This window comes from Felis catus, chromosome B4 (assembly GCF_018350175.1).
Source record: "Felis catus isolate Fca126 chromosome B4, F.catus_Fca126_mat1.0, whole genome shotgun sequence".
Taxonomy (NCBI): domain Eukaryota; kingdom Metazoa; phylum Chordata; class Mammalia; order Carnivora; family Felidae; genus Felis; species Felis catus.
The window spans coordinates 30,311,501-30,326,889 of NC_058374.1; positions in this window are offsets into that span (position 1 = coordinate 30,311,501).

The window sequence follows — 15,389 nt, forward strand, 5'->3', positions numbered from 1 at the left end:
AGCGTGTCGCAAGGCTGCAAAGAGGGGGGACATAGGCAATATGCCTCGATAATACCCCTGCAAACCTCCTGTAGTCTCAAAACCTGAGGTCCGAAGGAAGCAACTTCTCAGGGTAAAAGTGGTAGTCAGTCCAAAAACCCATCCAAAAATTTGTGGCAAAGATATACATCATTTTGGTTTCTGTTGTTTATATATCATTTTTTTTTGCATATTACTGTTGTCCTTTAAAAAAATCATATTGCTTAAGAAATCTGGACACAGTGGGGTGCCTGGGTGGCTCAGTCGGTTAAGGGTCTGACTTCGGCTCAGGTCATGATCTCATGGTTCATTGGTTCTAGTCCCTCATCGGGCTCTGTGCTGACAGCTCAGAGCCTGGAGCCTGCATCAGATTCTGCATTCTCCCTCTTTGCCCCTCCCCTGCTCATGCTTTGTCTCTCTCAAAAATAAATGAAAACCTTAAAAAGAAAAAATAAAAGTAAAAGAAATCTGAACAGAACTACTCGTTCTTTTTTCCCATAGACAGAGGAACCTAACTCTCACTTCCTGTCATCCAGCAGTAAAGAACACCGACCACAGGGTGACCTTTAAGGCTTTAATTAGCATTAGGCTGGACCCTGTTTTCCAACTCAGTGCAAAATATATTTTAGAAGCTTCTGATTATACATTTACTACAGGAAAGGAGAGAACCTACTTTCTTTTTCCTCACTTAGTCCCCAGATCAGGAGTGGGTAAATTTTTTCTATAAAGGGTCCACTAGGAAATATTTCTGGCTTTGCAACCATATGGTTTCTGAAGCAACTACTCCCCTGTGGTCGAAGTGCAAAGGCTTGTGGACAATATGTAAACAATGAGCATGGCTGTGTTCCAATACCATTTTATTTTTAAAAACAGGAAGTAGGCCAGATTTACTTGGCAGTTCTTGGTTTGCCAATCCCTGTCTTGGATCACTGTTTTTTGTTTTGTTTTGTTTTGTTTTTTAATTTCTGATTACAGGCATTTTTTTTTTCCCACACCCATGACAAAGCAAGAGAATTTCACATTTTATATGAGTGTATTCTATGTTAATTATTTTGATGGTTACAAAAGCAATCAGTATGAAATAGGAATTATTTTTGCCTGTTTTGTGCGTCTGTTCACTCTAGAAAAGGAATAAACTTTTCAAGGCATGCAGCTTAAAACTTTTAAGTTAATAAAACTACTTCAATAAAAAAAATCATTTAATGTTTTAAAACCTTGGATTTCAAATACAAATTTGGTTAAGAAAAAAGAGCTATGCAATCTGAGCTGTGACAAGTAGGCGGGATCATAAATTTGAGGAACCACTAAATTATCTTTTCCTGACTGTGGAAATTAAATGGTATTTCCCTGACTAATGAGATAATAGAGTAGCTGCTATTTTTATTTATTTAGATTTTTTTATTCTTAAGAAATCTCTACACCCAATGTGGGTCTCAAACTCACAGCCCTGAGATCAAGGGTTGCATGTTCTATTGACTAAGGCAGCCAGGCTCCCTAGGTAGTTGTTATTTTAAATCTGTAGGAATTCCTGCCTAGTGAACCTGTTGACAGATTGTACTTGACTAGTTTTTTGGGGAAGGAGGGAGCACTTTTTTTCTATAAATTAAAAACACCTGGGCTAATAGAATTTGAACATTTATTAACATAAAGCTTTAGATGTACATACCATATTATTGAAACTCAAACTCAGTTTAGTGATAGCTATTATCACTCAAAATATTATTGTCAAAATAGGAGCCTAACTTGCTGTCTTTTCTTTATATAATGTTTATTTGAGAGAGTGAGTGTGTGTGAGCAGTGGAGAGGCAGCCAGAGAGGGAGAGAGAAAGAATCCCAAGCAGTCTCCACACTCAACATGGAGCCTGACGTGGGGAGCCAAAATCAAGAATCAGATGCTTAACCAACTGAGTCACCCAGTTACTCCTACTCACTATCTTTTACTTTTTTTGTTTTTTGTTAATTTTTTTAACGTTTATTTATTTTTGAGACAGAGAGAGACAGAGCGTGAATGGGGGAGGGTCAGAGAGAGAGGGACACACAGAATCTGAAACAGGCTCCAGGCTCTGAGCCATCAGCACAGAGCCTAACGCGGGGCTCAAACTCACGAACCGAGAGATCATGACCTGAACCGAAGTTGGACGCCCGACCGGCTGAGCCACCCAGCCGCCCCTCTTTACTTTCAAACATAACACAACATGGAGATCAGAGAGGTTACCTGATTCTTCCTAAGTTACATATCTTGTGACCAACAGAGCTAGAACTGGAATCTAGATTTTTGGACTCCAAGTTCATAGTCTTGCACCATATTTACCATACCGCCCTCATAGACATGTAGACTTTTCCAGTTCTCAAGATTTAAAACATTGTGAATAAAGGAACAAACTATCAAGTTTTCAGTTGTAACCTAGAACTACTTTTTGAAAATCACAATGAGAAAACTTGTGTTTTGGGCACAGATCACTTAAATATGTAGAATGAAGGGGTAGGAGTATATATGGATTTTGAAGCTGTGCTCTGAATTCCTAGAAGCTCAGGTGAACCTCGGAAGTCAGGGGCATGAATATGCTTAAATCTTCCACCATGGATATGTCTTTGGCCCAATTATGAAAATTTAGACTATACAAGAAGGCAGTGTACCAGTTTTAATATTTTCTTATGTTAGTGACCTCTGTAGAATTATGTTTGAAAACAAAATTGTCTTGCTAAATAATTTACTAGGTTAGATCATTTAGCTAGTTTTTAAAATTTGTGGCACTTTAAGAATGAAATCTAGACCTGAATGTGAAAAATCTGAATGAGGATAGCAGATAATTACACTGTTTTAATAGAAAAGCAATTTCAATTATTCCTATTCATTGATGATTTTAGTAAGATCTATACTGCATCTGACCTGTAATCAATAGCTTCCAACTCTTTCAGTTTTAGAGTGACTTAAACTCTTGTGTGTGTTTAATAAACATTAAACATGGGTTGAATGAATGAATGAGTGAGTGAATGACTACAGATTTAAGGTCCTGGAAGGGAAAATCCAAAGACCCCACAGCTAAATGTCAAGTAAGAACAGCCAGATATGGCTTTGGAAGCCAGGTGTCCATTCCCACTGCCCAATCTTCTTTCCTTTTATTTATTTATTTTTTATTGTGGCAAAATGTGCAGAACACAAAAGTTAGCACTTTAAGTGCTTGTAAGTGTGCATGTCAGTGGCATTAAGTATGTAAACATTTGTGCAATCATCACCACATCCATGACCAGAACTTTGGCTTCTTCCCAAACTGAAACATTGTACTTATCAAATAATAACTACATGGACCTCCCTCCCCAGCACTTGGGAACCACCATTCTATTTTCTGTCCCTATGAATGTGACCACTCTAGGTGTCTCATACAAATAATAATACAATGATACAATAATTGTCCTTTTGTGTCTGGCTTATTTCACTCAGCATATTGTCTTCAAGGTTCATCCATGGTATAGTCTGTGGTAGCATTACTTTTTGGAGCTGAATAATATTCCACTGTATGCCATTATACATGTATACCATTCTTTTTGTGTCTCCATAATTTTGCTTTTTCCAGAATGTCATATTATTGGCGTTAGACAGCTTGTAGCTTTTTTCAACTAGCACTTATTCACTTAGCATATTCACTTAGCAATATGCATTTAAATTTTTTCCGTGTCTTTTAATGGCTTGATAGCTCATTCTTTTTGTGTGGAAATAAGTTTTAAACTCTTTGCTACCAAAGAGTGTGATTCTTAGATCGTATGGTAGGAATATGTTGAGTTTTGTAAGAAATTTCCAAACTGTCTTCCAAACTGGCTATACTATTTTGCATTCCTACCAGCAATGAATGACAGTTCCTGTTGTACTTCCTTACCAGCATTTGGTGATATGTATTGGCATCTCATTATTTTAATTTGTGATTCCCTCCTGACATATATGTAGAGCACCTTTTCATATGCTTATACATCTTCTATATATCTTTGGTGAGGTGTCTGTTCAAGTTTTTTTGCCTATTTTTTAACTGGATTGGTTTGTTTTATTAATGTTGATTATTAAGAGTTCTTTCTTCATTTTGGGTAATAGTCCTTTATCAGATAAGTCTTAAGAAATGTTTTTCTCCTAGTCCTTTCATTATCTTGACAGCGTTTTTTAAAAGAGCATTCTCAAGATAATTTTATTTCCGAAAACACATTGTCTTTCTGTACCACTAGATTTTGGTATGGACCAAAATTGGTATTATTACCCAAACTGCTCTTTGTCTTGGAATTCCCTTCTCAGAGATTGTGTTCTTCTTAAACAGACTGAAATACATCATGCCTAGTAATCAGTTTGAATAGCATCAATCTCAGGCCAACCTCTGTGCAGGCACAGAAGTCTCTTGTTATACCCTACCTAGCCCATGACATGGCTGTCTGTACACCTTACGTTTGCCTAAAATGGTCAGAAAGGTCACACAGGACAAAAATCTGATTTAAAATAAAAATTATTAAAAAATACAACACTGAGGGTCATCTGGGTGGGTCAGTTGGTTAAGTGTCCGAGTTCAGCTCAGGTCATGATCTCACAGTTGGTGAGTTTGAGCTCCATGCTGGCTCTGCGCGGACAGCTCGGAGCCTAGAGCCTGCTTCAGATTCTGTGTCTCCCTCTCTCTCTGTTCCTCCATGGCTCACGCTCTTTCTCTCAAAAATAAATAAACAAACATTAATATATACATATATATATATGGCACTGAAACTGTTCTGTATGATATTTAATAATAGATACATGCCAGGTATGTGCATACGTGTTAAATGCTTATTATGCGTTTGGCAAAACACATAAGATGTACAACACCAAGAATAAACCCTAATGTAAAGTATGGACTTTAGTCAATAATAAATGTATCAGTATTGGCCCATCAACTGCAACAAATGTACCACACTACTAATGTGAGATGTTAGGAAAACTGTGTGTGTGTTTGTGTATGTACTGGAGCAGAGTGGTAAATACAAGGGTATATGGGAACTCTGTACTTTATGCTGGATTTTCTGTAAACCTAAAACTGATCTAAAAATTAAGCCTATTAATTAGGACAAATATACTGCTTCAGATTTCTCAGGTGATTTTATTTACATTACAAATTAGTTGAAATGTATGAAGAACATTTTTTAAAAGGTAAAAACAAAACAAAAGTTAAAGACATCAATTCATAAGGTAGAAAGCTAAGATAATTATTTGGATAATTTAATATGATGTTGAATACACACCTTGACAACTGGCCTTTCCCCTACCCCCTACAATCCTGTTCTTTACTAAAATGACTCAACTAACATAGAAGGAGAAATGTCATCCCCTCCAGTGGAAACTGGAAAGGATTCTTACATGTCTGAGATAGTGAAAGGCAGAATTCTAAGAGGGTTTCCCCCTAAGAGTCCCACCTTTGGTATACATGGCTTGGATAATCCCTACTCTTTTGGAATGTGGAATGAACCTTTGCATATGATGGGTAGTTACTCCCTTGGTTAAATGATGCCATATGGCAAATGGTGATGGAAGAGTCACTCCGTTGATTGCATTACATTTTATAAGGCCCTCTTATAGAGACTGGAAGGAGACTGGAAGTCAGAGAAACGTGCTTCTGCGGGCCTGGAGAAATGCAGATAGCCAGGTTGTGAACTGCCTTTTGGGGCTATGCGACAAGAGACCACAAGGGGCTTTATGAACTGAGAGTGCTTCCCAGCAAGAAAATAGGAACCTCAGTCATATGGCTGCAAGGACCAGAATGATGCTAAAAACTCGACTAAGCTTGCGGGAGGACCGAGAGCCCTATATGAGAACGGCAGTTGTGGCCAACATCATAATTGTGGCTTTGTGAGACCAGCAGAGGATCCACCTAAGCCATGACCGGAATCCTGACCCATGGAAACTATGAGATAATGGGATGTGTTAATTTAAGGCATTAGGTTTGTGGCAATTTGTTATGTAGTAATAGAAAACTAATACAGAGTTTGCACACGGGAGAGCCAGGTTACAAGAAAGACCATCTGGTTTTGTTCACCTCTCCTATGGGAAGCCTTTGGACTCTGTAGTCAGAAGCATTGTCTAAAGGAGTGCCCTCACCGGTCTGAATCTCTCCAGTTGGCCAGAAGAATAGATCCAATTCCAGTTGTCACCTTGACCCCATTGCTTCCTGTCTTGATAGAAAAGAATCAGCATGCCAGACCAGTTTGCTCTGTACACTTAGAAGGGAAACCACCTGCACCTTGCCGTCATCACCAATCCATCTAACGAAAGGCTCAATGACTCTGATTTGTCAACTCTCAGACCATTTCCTCCTCGGAAATCCCAGAAGCACATTTCTCTGACTTTTAATCTTGCAATCTGCTGTAAGAATTATGAAAGTACCAGAGACTCATACCAGCTAACAATACTAAATAAGCTAGACAATAGCACCTAATCGCTAACTACATAAGTAGAATCATCTGGTCAAAAGGAAAGCACCAAGGTGATTGTTTAGAACAAATGAACCTCTATGAAAGAACCAGGAGAGAGTCTGGAAGAAACATTCTTATTCATATTCACAGTGAAACTGGAGAGGATATCACATCAATTACAACAAACAAACCAGGGCACCTGCCTGACTCGGTTGGTAAAGCACACAACTCTTGTTCTCAGGGCTCTTGGTTCAAGCCCCACTTTGGGCATGGAGCCTACACATACTTACATGCGTACATCTATCAAACCAACCACGCTTTCCTGAAAAAGAAACGCTCTGAAATCAAGAAATAATTCTTTGAGAGGCGCTTGGGTGGCTTAGTCATTTAAGCATCAGGCTCTTGGTTTCTGCTCAGATCGTGGACTCAGGGTTTGTGAGCTCAAGCCCCGAGTTGGGCTCTGTGCTGACAGTGCGGATCCTGCCTGGTATTCTCTCTCTCTCTCTCTCTCTCTCTCTCTCGCTCTCTCTCTCTCTCTCTCTCTGACCCTCCCCTGCTCACACTCTCAAACTCAAAAATAAATAAACTTAAAAAAAAAAAAGAAAAGGTTCTTTGAAAAAAATTTCAACCATAATTAACAAAATGAAAATCTGAATGACACTGAAGAAACAATTCCAAAAACCAAATGACGTTGACAGAGCACACACATAAGGAGAAAGATCACGAGAAAAGAGGAGCATCTTGGAGAACAGATTTGGAAGTCTAATTTAAAAATAATCAGAGTTCTAAATGCAAGGAAAGGAAGCAAGGGAAAATGAGTAATTAATGAACTAATAAAATATAATTCTTCAGAGCTGGAGAAAGGATTGTGTTTGCAGACTGAAAATGTTCACCAACCAAAGATGGAATTGTTTTTCAAAAGCTCATTTTTAATATCAGGAACTATGAGGGATGCCAGGTTTTACCAGGGCTACAAGTTAACAAGGAAAAGAATTATAATTCAGAATCCTAGATATTCAGAGATTCACAATGTAATAGTATACCAACCAGGTACACTTTTTGGATAAATAAAAACTGAATCACAGTAAAAATCCCAGGAAATAAAAAAGTTACAATATACAAGAAAGGGCAGCACTAGGACAAATTCAATAAAACTCAAATCTAAAAAAAAAATATTATTACATTTTTATTTATTTTTGAGAGAGAGAGGGTGCAAGTGAGCAAGGGGCAGAAAAGGAGAATCCCATGAGGGGCAGAGAGAGAGAGAGAGGATCCCACACAGCCTCCACACCCTCAGCATGGAGCCCAAAATGGGGCTCAAGCTCACCTGATGTGGGGCTTGAACTCACGAACTGTGAGATCATGACCTGAGCTGAAGTTGGTTGCTTAACTGACTGAGCCACCCAGGTGCTCCAAATCTAAATTTTTGATAAATGAAGTATGTTGCAATTAAAGTAATCTTGAAAAATAAGTCATGCTGTAAAATAATTATTAAAGCATCTGGAAAATTGGGCAGATTATTCAGTAAAGCCTGGTAAAGGAAAATGTAAGGGAGGGAGGGAAAAGTGAAAGCTTGCAAAATGTCCCAATTGAGGTCTCCAAGTAGGAGAGAACATAATTCTGATGTGATGTTAGAATCTGACAGAGAAATGTGGGCCCACATTTCTTTGTTAAAATATAATAATGATTACTAGTAGAATTAAAATAACATGTAGAACTGCCTAGCCAATAAAAAGAGAAAAAGAACACATGAAACCTGGTCTAACAAAGAATCAATCAAGGGAGGAGGAAGCAACGTTAGCGGAGGGGGAATTTCTGCAGTGCTCCCTCGGGTTTACCTGCTGTCAACCATGGCCTTCCTAGCTTCCTCTCCAGAAGAGTTCTCTGTGCCAAATGTACTTGTGGACAGAGGAAGCACTGGCTGTTAGATGAACAAATGGTTGACTTCATCTCATCCACGTTATCTTTTTCCTGCATCTGGTAAGGAACCTGACTCCAGGCCTGAGGAGGCCCTGCCAGCTCTCTCTCTGCATGCTTGTTACTGCTTCAGCACAGTCAGAAAAGCGGGTGGGAACCCCACCATTCAGATTTGGGTGTGAGGAGGGTGGCTCATGTCTAAACTACGCTCTGGATACCAACCAGCTTTTCCAGAGTTCTGTATTTAGGTGCTTGTGTAGCAAATAGCAAAGGGAACACTGTTTTCCATTTGCCTGCTAGGGGAAGCCCATGGAAAGGGAACTGATTGGCTGGATCAGATGATTCATTTGGGGAGGGGTCTTTGATCATAAGAACATAATGCTAAATGGTTAAAATGTCAATCATACCTTAACCAGAATGGCTCCAGGAGCAGAAACAACGGCTACAGAAAACGGACACATACAATGTAGTAGGTGGGTACATGAAATATTTTTGAAGGGAGGAAGAGCAATTGAAACTATAACAGTATTTTTAAAGTGTATAAACTTTGACCCAGAAATTTCTCTTATGTAATTTACCTTTGCGGGGATAGTTAGTCCTGGGTAAGCAAAAATTCAAAGATGTTCACGGCAGCATTTCCCACAACAGGGAAACCACTGAGGGGACTCTTAAAACTTCAAGAGGAGACAGATTAAATACATTGTGGTGTATTCTGTCAATGGCTGCAGTCAATACAAGGAATGGGGTTGATCTATATATATTACTCTATAAAGTTACATAAAATTCATTGCAGAACATTATCTTATGACCATACGGAAATGTACATGCATGTGTGTGGGGGAGTGTGTGTCTATCCTTAGAAAGAAGTCTGGCAGGATATTCTCTCTCTGGTCTCCCAGGAGAGTGGAACTATAAAGTGATACTCACATTTATCTTTGTGCCTTTCTGAATTGTTTAAAATTTCCACAATGAGAATGTTAACTTCTGTTTAAAAAATTAAAGATAGTCTATGTAGTGGAAAAATATTGTTTCAGAGGAAAACATTTTTTTCCTCCCTATTTTATGCAAAAAAGATGCTCACTGGATGATTATTTGGCTTCCTATGTATGCCACCTTACTCAGTCTTATCAGCAGTTTAGAAGGATTTTTCTAGTTGATTTGCACAGAATAGATACTCCTTTTTTCCCAACTTTATGGAATCCAAGAATAAACCCATGGGCTCATGCTGGTTATTTAGTATGATGTTTAAACTTCCCATGTGACAGACTTATTATAATCTGATAATCAATATAGCCATATAAATATGTATATGCAACCTGTATATTAATTATTATCACTTGATAATATAACTATATGTAAGTTTTAAAAATGAGAATTTATTGCTTCCAAGGGGTTAAAAAAACCCTAGGGGCATAACTACATATTTTAATAGAGTGCTAAAAAATAAGTAGAGACAGATGTTACGACCATTTTATGAGTGGAAAAGTGAGGTAGTGTGAGGTACGCACATGCTTGCAAAACAGAAGAGTCAGGAACAGACAGACTTAAAAGCTTTCTACTCTTTTCCAAACATTCATCCAAAAGTCCTTTCCCTCCTCTTGAGAACATTCTGGTCAAAATCCTTGGTAGTTCTAGTTTTTGGTTTGCCAGTAACTATCACCTCACAAACATCAAAGCCATTACTATACATATTTATAATAAACGTTTGGACTTGCCAGCAAGGTTGTTTTATGGCTATATTTGCATTATTTTTATACGTATAGCAATGCTTCAAAGGCACAGACATTTTGTCGTAGATCATAAGCTGGAATGCTTCTATTTAAAATATTTCTTTTTTTTTTTCAATAAAAAGTGAAACGAACATAGGGATAAAGGTAGTAACAATTATCATTTTTAAAAATCAAGGTTGAGCAAAGTCTATCTTTCAAGTTCTCCAGAATTTTAATAACTTTAACTGTTTTATAACTCATGCCAGTTGGACTTCCCTGAGTGCGCTGGCATTTGCAACACTTCCGTTTTCTGATCTGTCTTTTGAATCATCTGCAGACTTAACACGGTTAGTAATCATGTCTGCTGAAGGGCAGATTTCGCCCTGTCCCTCCCAGCAGGCACTCCTACTGAATGCCACTGACTCAGGCTTCTCTGGAGCTCTTTTTTTCACCAGACACTTTTCTCCCTATATATGGTAATACTGCTCACACAGATGATCCTGCCTTGCTAGGAAAGCTGGAAAGTGAAATCACACCAAAACTTGAGACGACCGTAGGCCACGGTAGTTTGTCTTCTAATAACGGTGAGAGTCGGTTACGAAAGCAGGGAGACTGACCCCGAGTTCCCCGGAAAGCCGCGTGCCCCGGCCGCGGTCCCGGGAGGGCGCGCCAACGGCGGGCGGCGGGGCGCGGCCGAGCAGCGCGCGCGCAGGCCGGCCGCACGCCCCGAAGCCGCCTGCTCCTGGGGCCGAGCTGCGCGCCGGATCCAAGCCGGGTCGCGCGAGCTCCGAAGTGTCACAGCGGGCTGGGCGGTTCTCTTCTCAGCGAGCTTGCTGTCACTCCGTGCTGCCTGTTAGTAGGGCCTCATGGCACTGCCTTCATCTAAGAAACAGCCATTCCACTTGAAATAGAGCACAAAGAGGAAGTTCAAAGGGGGACAGCAAGCATGTGGAGGTCCCATTGCGTGCAGGCATAACTTGAAATAACCTGGAGGCTTTTTCCTAGTAGAGTTGGTCAGGAAAAAGCTATTTATTCACAACGACCAGAGATTTTAGGAAATGCGTAGAAATAAGTCTTCAATAGGAGCTTATTAGCTTTAAATAGCTGTCTCTTCCTTGACTTTTTTGGAGGAAAAACTGGATAACTAAAAATATCATAAGGAGCTTTTTCACCCGAATTTTATACTAAATAAGATATTTATTTTACTTTCTAGATACAGTTAGAAAACATGCAGGAGGACGTTGAATGTTCTTCAACTATTGAAAAATATGTAGATGTCTCACAGGCTTCAGTGGATTTTAAATTCCTTTGGGGTAGATGTGATAGCTACTATACAATGTAAAGGTAGGACTCACTGTATAGTGTGTTGCACAAAATAGACACAAAGGATGTTGACTAAACCTAGTTTTACAAAGGATGTTGACTAAAGCCACTTTTCCAAGTGATTTAAAATTAGTCAGGTTTGAAGTTCACTGTTAGTTTCTTTCTACTAAGTTGATTAAGTACAGTTGTATCCAGGAGCAGAAAGATAACCTAAATGTCTCCTTAAAGTAACTTTTGATAATGTTCCTCAACCCTGGGGTGTCTGGGCACTTTTGAATGGCTGGCAAAGGTTCTTTGGTGGTGATGGTGTGTGGCTTTTGGTAATAATCTCATTGCTATTCATCATGATCGTGTGTACCTTCCACCTATAAATTCCCACTGTGCCCTTCCTACCCGATCTCCCTCTACCCTGCCCTGCAAAAATTAATAAATTAATAAAATTTAATAAAATTTAATTAATAAATTAATAAAATTAATAAATTAATAAATAATGCATTATAATCAATATGGTCTCACTTCATAATGTCTTCATTACCACTTTCATTATCTGGTCCCTCCACCATTTCCTACATGGACAAAATAAAACAAAGTTAATTAAACAGAAAACTTGAAAAAACAAAAACAAAAACCACCAAAACCACCAAACCCCAAAAAAGCAAAGTATACTTATTCAGATCTGAGTATACTGAACCCCTCGCTCCCCCAATCACTTTCAGTGGAATGTGGATAGCTGTTATGTATAAAAGTTGAGTTTTCTTATATAAGCTTTGAGGACAAACAGAAATATGTGAGCCATAAGGCTTCTTTTTTTCCATACTGTGGCTTTCATTTTTTTTTTTTTTTTTTATGGGATGGAGAGAAAGTAGTTATTCTCTGCCATCTAGTGTACTAAGTTGGAATTGTGTTTTGCCACTAAGATCCAGTAACTAAAATTCATAAAGATCGTGTACTGATTCAAAAAAGGATGGATGGATTCTACAAACAATTGTGCTTCCAAGCTTCAGAGATCCACATATTAGGAAAAAACACACAGAAAAAGGACACAATGGTAAACATTTATTGCAAAACTGGAGAGCAGGAGTTGATGCTGGAAAGAATAAAAAAACCCCACTTACAGAACCATGTAATGAATAGCTGTTTGTGGTGAGGAAATATTGTTGTAATTGATGAATTGATAGCATTCAGAATTCTCTGTGGAACAATTACTTGAAATGATCCTCCAATAAATTTGTCAGTGTGTACTGTCTTTCAAAGACCCATGACTTTGCTGACCACTTGCATGAGCTTTAATCCCTTGTATCTCTATAAGCATGCATCTGTATCCCTTGTATCCAGTCAGCTAGTCTTTCCAGTTTTTTCCTTCATGTTTCCATTACCACTACTAAGAGTGGGTAATAGAATCTTTTCCATTTTGCTTTCCATCTTCTTAGCTCTTACCAGCTTACATAATAATTGCTATACAATCTTCCTTAAACACTGGGTCACTGTTGCTTGAAAAGCCCCTGCACCCCTATTTCTCTTTTTGCTTACATACCTCCTTCACCTGGTTGCATTGTTGCGTTAATCAGATCTCTTCCTACCTGCAAATTTCTTTTCCCTTTCTTCTTGAACATTTGTGCCAATCTCTTCATGGTCCCTTGAATAGCCCTGCTCATTGTTCCAGTCTTCACTGGTGCAGTTTCTCTAATGGGGAACGCCTGTCCTTCCTTTCTTTCTCCAGCCAACTTTGCTTCATGTTTCAGGATCTAGCCCAGCCGTAGCCCCTCCATGGATACCCTCCCTTGCCTGTGAAACCTTAGGGGAATTATAGGTTATATTCTGTAACTGAACACTTGTGCAAATACTACGCTATGGTTTACCATTATTTCACAGGTTTTAGTTCCAATTCTTCCAAAATCTATTGTGAAATACTCTGGGCCTCGTATTTTCTTAACTCTCTTTAAGCCCCCGTTGGGGTCTACACTTCTGGGAGCACTGGGAGCTCTTGGATACTTGTTGACTGGCTTTCTTCATCCTCAGCACAATTCTACAAGGCAGATGGAGCTGGTATTGTTATTTCCATTTTATGAATGAGGATAGCAAGGCCCAGAACATTTGCAAGACTTGCTCTTGTCAATGATACTGCCAGGACAGGGGCTCTGGGGTCTTCCGTCTAGCACATCTCTTGGCACACTTTGCTGTCATTGGACTGGCAGGGGTAGATGAAGCAATGCACTAAACCCTTCTTTATTTTCAGCTACACATGCTATAGATAACTGTCATGAACTCATATTGTAGGAAGCAACCAAGCAACAGATTATAATCAGGGCGTGTAGTTGTGTCTCCTGCTTGGCAATTTCAGTTCTATCTTGGTGGTTATGCCACATTTTCAGCCCACACCCATTTGTCCTGTTTGAAAACCACAAACTGGTGTCCCGGGGTATATGACATTCTTCCACACAGCCTGCGGATTAAATGATTTGTTGGGACCTTAAAACAACTGTGACTCTGACTGTCTCTTGACATTTCTCACCCAGTGAAAGAAATCCTGGGGCACCCAGTCTCACACTGCTGCTGAACAGTTAAAAAAGTCACTACTATTAGTGTCTTAATCAGAGTTGTTAAGGGAATCAGGGAGGATTTCTAGGTAGTTCCAACTCTGGCCACAGGATGGATTCATTTTCCTTGCTGTGTGCACCTTGGGTGACTTGCCAGCACAGCAGCAGAGTCTGCCTCCTTCCACAGACTTACACACAGGGGTCCCTCCACTATGCATTCGTTCTCTCCAGCCTGCTTAGCGTGGTGGGAGGACTCAGTAGCAAAATGAAAATATCGTATCTACACGAGTCAAGCAGTTCAGAGGGATGGCATTGATGAAATCTGCCCTATTAAAGATCTGGAAAATAAATGCTACCTAGATTGTTAAACAGTTTTACCAGTTTAAAGTAACTGTGTATTAATTGAACAAAAAGCAGCAGGAGAAGGTTTAGATTCTGTAAACAAAGTCTACATTCATAGGTGTAACAAGGGACTTTTATAACTGCATGTCTGAGAAATGATCAGAACTAATCTAAAAGTGTCATGAAATGCAATATTATTACCTTTATTTTGTGATAACACTGTTAACACATAAAGAAGATTGGTTTCTACCTGAGCTATAAAACATTTTCATGATTGTAGTGGTGGGAAATTTTAAGCTAAAAATTAGATCCAGAAGTTTCAGTTTTACAAGATGAATCAGTCCTAGAGATCTACTGTACAGCATGGAGTTTACAGTTAATACTGTATTATATGTTTTAAAAATATTTGTTAAGAAGGTAGATTTTATGTTAAGTGTTCTTATCACATACATGTAGGTAAATAAAGAGGGCAGGAGGAAAGTTCTGGAGGTGATGGACATGCTTATGGCATGGATTGTGGTGATGGTTTCATGGGTGTGCATTTATCTCCAAACTCATCAAGTTAGATACATTAACTATGCACACCAATAAAGTGGTTAAATTTTTTTAATGTTTATTTTTGTTTTTGAGAGAGAGGGAGAGAGAGAGAGAGAGAGAGAGAGAGAGAGAGAGAGAGAGAGAGAGAGAGAATGAGTGGGGTAGGGACAGAGAGAGAGGGAGACACAGAATCCATAGTAGGCTCCAGGCTCTGAGCTGTCAGCACAGAGCCCAACGTGGGGTTCAAACCCATGAATAGTGAGATCATGACAACTGACTGAGCCACCAGGTACCCACCCCTAATATGTTTTTTTTTTTAAAGATAATTAGATCCAACTAGGAAACTGCCATATAAAGCATTAGATGCAGAATGCTCATGAAGAGCCCAGAATTACCACCACTAAGAACTACCTAAAAAACAATGACATCCCTTCTAACGCACATAAAAGATAAGCACAAACTTCATTGCCATCAGTTCTCCCAGGAGGCATGTGGAAAGGTGGACCAGCTCTTCTGATGCCTGTTTTGCAGGTTTAGAAAGTTAAAAAGCCTCCAGTTCTTACATGCCTCATACTGTGGTGGTGTGGGGTGG